This window comes from Rhincodon typus, chromosome 31 (assembly GCF_021869965.1).
Source record: "Rhincodon typus isolate 14 chromosome 31, sRhiTyp1.1, whole genome shotgun sequence".
Classification (NCBI taxonomy): Eukaryota; Metazoa; Chordata; class Chondrichthyes; order Orectolobiformes; family Rhincodontidae; genus Rhincodon; species Rhincodon typus.
Window position 1 is genome coordinate 16,575,435 of NC_063362.1, and position 5,682 is coordinate 16,581,116.

The 5,682-nt window shown below is 44.7% G+C and overlaps 1 protein-coding gene across 5 annotated transcripts in view; it reads right to left on the reverse strand.

The window, feature by feature from the left end:
* LOC109923956 (paired box protein Pax-7) overlaps positions 1 to 5,682 on the reverse strand; it is a 120,714-nt gene that overhangs the window by 30,068 nt on the left and 84,964 nt on the right. The gene's annotated exons all lie outside the window — the stretch shown is intronic.

A 5,682-nucleotide genomic window follows, 5' to 3' on the forward strand; every position in this document is an offset into this window, starting at 1 on the left:
GAGGGGACACGGGTTTAACCGAGACAGTGCCGACTGTGAGGGGACACAGGTTTAAGCCTGACAGTGTTGACTGTGAGGGAACGCGAGTTTAACCCTGACAGTGTCAACTATGTTGGGACATGAGTTTAACTGTGAGAGGATCTGTGGAAACTGTCTGCCAACAAGTGATCAGCAGCTCCCAAACATGATCAGAAAGGAAGTGTTTCAGGGACAGTGAATACAGAGTGCGTGAAGGTAGGAACTCTGTGACTTTCACCCCAATTCCCTGAACCCACAGCACAGATCACCATGAAACCACTGGAGATGCGAGGATAACAAGTGGAGTTAAAGAAAATGATGGCCACAGGTGTGATTGCAACAAAGTGATGACTGACATCAAAATTATAAGTGGTTCAATCAAGTAAATGAGGAGAAAGTGTTTTCACTGGCAGGACAGTCATTTACCAGAGGACACTGAACTAACTGATTGTAAAAATAGACCTGGGGGCAGGTGGGGAAAGTTTGCTCTTTTGCACAGTTGTTACAATCTGGAATGTGACTGACTGAAAGAATAGTGAAAGTGGATTCAATGATAACTTTCAAATGGGAATTAGATGAGTGCTGGAAGGATAAAGAGTTACAGGTCTACAGAGAATTGGAATTATGTGGATAAACCTTTAACGAGCTAGAACATGCATAAAGGGTTAAATGGCTTCTTTCTTCAGTATTTGATTCTATGACTTTGGAATGAACCTTCAGATCCATGGTGTAATAACAACAGAACTCCAAGTGAATTTTAGTCTCATACTCAGCTCTGCAGAGTCATCTGCAGTTACAGGGTGAGAAAAGGAAGGAGGCCAAGGATTAATCACAGGGCCTGCCCCTGTCAGTCTGGTATTTGTAACTAACGGAAAGCACATGCGGCCAATTGACCTTTGTGTCTCAAACAGGCTTTTGATATCTGTCTGTTTGTCACCACATCATCAACCCTGATCCTCTGTCTTTTGTACAAGAAGCATTAAAGTTTCCAAGGGATTGGAGCCAAAACACAGAATCACTCTGGGAGTGCTCAGCAGACAGATTGCAATCAGAGGTGAGAAACAGAAGGGAATGAAGGAGAAGGATGGAGAAACAAGGGAGATTAAATGAAGGAGGGAGAATTGATGGGAGTGAGGGAAGAAGAATGAGGGAGAGCTCGAGAGAGAGATATTGGATGAGAGAGGGGGAGGTGAGGGATGGATGAGAGGGAAGGAGGGAGATGGAGAGTGAATGTATTCAGGGAGGGAAGAGAGAGTGTGAGTGAGGGAGAGTGTGACAGTGTTAGGGAGAGAGACAAGCAGAGAAAAAGTAGAGTGATGAGAGATGGAAGTTTGGGGGGTGGTCTCCTTTGAGGCTTGTTTTTCTATTAACAGTAACATTCTTGGATGAAGTTCCTTGTGGTGCTATTTTATTGGCAATTTTGTGGAAAAAAGAACAGAGAATGTTTGCACAAAGAGATTCAAGCTTACAGGAGAAGAGTAGCAATCATAATTTCGACCCTCCAACAAGAAAGTCGAACAAAGATTTACAGAGAAAAGGAAACAAAAGAGAGAGTATTTATCTTCCAACCCAGGAGACTCTGACAGCATGATAAAATATTGCAGGTATTTGGGAGCACCTGTACTGGAGCTGTATGTCAGATATTGAGATTCTACTGCAATTTCACAGATTGGCCAATTGCTGGTGTGGTCGTTTCTGTTCTTATCTCTAACAGACACTTGCCAGGAATAACTGGCTCAGTCAGACTGGAAGTGGTTGTGAAGTGAGCCTGAGGCAATGGATCAAAGGAGAGTGAACATCTCTCTCATTCCCTCGCTTTGCACTCATCGAGGTGATAGTGACTCACTGAACATCAAATGGAATCTAGCTCCATCCAACTAATCATCCCATATTCTAATTACAAACGCTCACAACTTCCTCTCTTGTCACTTATCGAATAAATAAAATAAAGTCGAATGAAGTCAAACAAGGCTGCTGGGTTCCCAATGGCGAATCACTGTGTCCAATAGACAGCCCTTGTTCAGGACAACAAAACTTACCAATTGTTTCCTTGCAAAAGGTCATCATTAGAGGAGTTCAGAATAACTCCATTCCTGCACACTCTGACCCCAAATCCCACAGACCCTGACCCTCACACACCCTGACACCTCCCCACCCCGCCTCCTGTGCTCCCTTATCCCCTCCACAATTCCTTAGCTCCCTCTGCGCTCCTTGACAACCCCTTCTGGTGCACACTGATCTGCCACGCACCTTGCCCCCCTCACAAACCCTGCCCCCCACATCCACACACCCTGACCCCAGCTTCCACATACCCTGAAACCCCCTACCCCTTCACAGACACCACCACCTACACAGACCTTGGCCCATGACAAGCCTGACCCTGATCTTTGCAGACCCTGACTCCCACAATCTCCCGTAGACCCTGATCCAAACTTCCCGACTTCCGCAGATTCAGAATGTGAGCCCCAAAGGCTCTTACAGACCTGACTGCTGCCAATTTGACTCCCTCAGACCCCGAGTCCCCTTGATTCCCACAGGCCACTGCCCAACCCTGGCAATCTTCTATCAACCCTAACTTTGATCTTCATAGGCACCCATAGACTGAGACAATGAAAGCACAGGACTCCCACAGAACCCGAACCTGGTTACTGCTCAGAATGAGTTGGGGGTTTGGGGGAGGGGGGGATGTTGGGGGTGTGTGTGTGCAGGGGAAGCGATTGCTGTTCCACTCCATTCACCTGCGCAATGTTGGTCAGGGCCTTCCACTGGCTATCTGCTTGTTTTAAAAATGAATTAACCGGCTTTAATTTGGAAAATGGGCTCCAATGATTGGTCTCCACATTTGTGGAACTTTGAGATTCTGCACCAGACTGAATTTGGGTAGTCCCAGGGTGAAGACATCCAGCAAAGGCAAGCAATGAATTATTTATTTTAGCACTGAAGAAGTAGAAGTTACCCACGGAAATAAGCTGGACCACCCCCCCACTGAAGCCACCTTCCATGACCCCAACTGAGCCCAACTCCCAAGACTATTTCCCATTCCCATTCCCTGAGAATCCTGATCTTTGTGACCCCCACCCCCACAAGCATGACATAGCAATACCACCAATAATCCCACACTGTGATAGGAGCCTCCATCCCTCCCACAACTGACCTTATGGTGATAATACACTAACCCTGTAAATAAAACCATCAAACAACTGGTGACTAGAGGAAACAAGTGAAAACAGTTGGTAACATTGTTTGCTAAAAGATTGTCACTTCTATATCAGGAGAAAGAAACCATCATCTCTATTAGTGCCTTGTCTCCTCTGATGTCAGTCCTGCTCCTCCATACTGTTTGATTCTGTAATCCTCAAGTTATGTTTGTAATCTTACTCCTTAATAAATTCAATTTATGATTGTTAACCTGCTGTTACTTTTTGCCAGACTCAAAGGTCAGGAGCCTGAAACTTTGGTTGCCAAAGCAACAGAATATGGGTGGGACCTGTTGATATGGAATTCTTTCTGGTTATCTACCTCAGGAATTCTGGTTATGGTGGCCTGGGACACATAGTATTCTAACCACAGATGTATGCAGCATGGAATGCTATAAGGCCATGGGTATAACGTCAATATGTCATTGCTGTGAGCACAGTGGATATTGATTGTGGGGACGATTGGTTGCTTTAGGAAAACTCCAGTAACATTTTTAGGCTTCCTGCTGTCCTTGACTGATCTATCCAATAGTATAGCACTGCAAGGAGTTTGCAACCTCATCTCTGATGGGCACCATATCAGTGCAATAGATTGTGCAGACACATTGGAACAGGAGGAGGCCATTTGGCCCATTAAGCCAGTTGTGCCTTTCAATTTAACAACGGTTGGATTTGTACCAGTATTCCACCTACTCACCTTCTCTCTGTAATTTTTAATTCCCGTATCCAATTAAAAAACTTATCAGTTGCAGTTTCTGAAATTTTCATTTTTTTCTACAATCTTAACAGTTCTCTCTGAGAGAGGACTCCAGACCTTTACTTTGGGTGAACAGGTGTTCCTTGGGCATCCCTGGTTTAACTTTAAGATTATGCCCTCATATTCTGGACTCTCCCACCTGAGAGAATAGTTTCCCTTTATCTACCCCGTTTTCTTTTGATTGTGTTAAGCATCTCAACTAGGTCACAGTGTCTTTTTGGGACAGGGTCAAGGGTCATCACTAAAGCTGCTAGAAGTTCACCCCCTCTGAGATCCTCTCCCAACAGACCAAGGCTCTGCAGAACAGCCATGTATTCATGTCAAATCATTATAGCATGAAGGAGGCTATTCAGCCCATGTAGGCTGGTCTGTGCCTCAATCCGTTAAGAAGGCGTGGCACTTGGCGATCAGGATATGTTGACTGGGTTTCTCAGCAACCGGGATCATATTGTGCACGTGGTCTTATGTTCTGATCCTGTACTGTCAATGGAGCTCGGTTTTTAATGGGCCGGGGTGGGTTGGTACAGGTATTCAGCTGTCTACCTTTGTCAGGAGCTTACAGGAGGTAACAGCTTGGTCCAGTGCTTATGACTGTGGGGAACTGTGTGAAGTGGAAATAAAATTTTAATGCTCTTCAGGAACATTTGCACTTTACCGTATAAGAAAATCATGGTTAAGCTACCTCTCCCAACAGAGAAAAGCATCTGTTAACCTGATCAATTAATTCTAACAAACACATTTACTCTCTTTAGCTCAGTGACGCTCTCTCTCTCTCTTCATCTCTGACTGTACGTCTAACTCCATACAATTCTCTCTCCTGACTTTCCTAATTCCCATAATTTTTTTTCTTCAGTCTCTTTCTCAGCATTCCCCTTGTTCTCAGTTTGTCTTTGCCTATGGCTTTCTCACATTCAGAATCTCTATCTTTTCCTCTGTCTGTGTCTCTCTTGCTCTCTCTTACATACACTAACTCTTCAATTCCCTGTCTTGGAGCTCATTCAAGTGAAATAACGCAATTGCATTTGATTTAACATTACACATTTTCAGAAAAAAAAAATTGTGCTTATCAAGTTTACAAGATGAATGTATGGCAACCCACTCAAGGATGTTAGAGAAACAGTAGCACACATCGAGTGAGAAAATTTTACCGGGATTACTGATTTTTTTTAAAAAATGGGATTCATTCCAAAAGGGGGTGGAAGCTGGAGAAAGGAACTTTCCACAAGAGCAAGAACACAGTTAGAAATCTGTGAAAAGTATTTAACAGCTCCCTGAGGATGGAGGGAAGCTTAGCTTTCCATAGTCCTGCCATAAGATCATGATGATATCTCATGCCATGTGGCTGCAAAGCAGCCCTGCCAAGTTAGAGTGCAGACATTGTTCTGATCGTACCAGGTGCTACTAAGATCCGCTTCTCAGACAGGCTTTCTACTCCACAGGGAATGTGAAAATGAAGAACTTTCCGGAAAATGTGTCATACCCACCAGCCCGTCCACTCACAGGGAGTCAGGTCATGAGAAATTGGATACACTCCAGAACAGGGCTTAACACTTCCATTGTCTGTCTCAGTGACTGACCAGGCTGAATTAGGGAAGGATTCACTGAGTCCACTCTTCCCTATTCAACTTTCTCAATGCCTCTCCTGAGGGTGCTGACTCTCCTCGGGGTTCAGCTCCCCCTCCTCTCCTGAAGGTGCTGACTCTCCCTAGG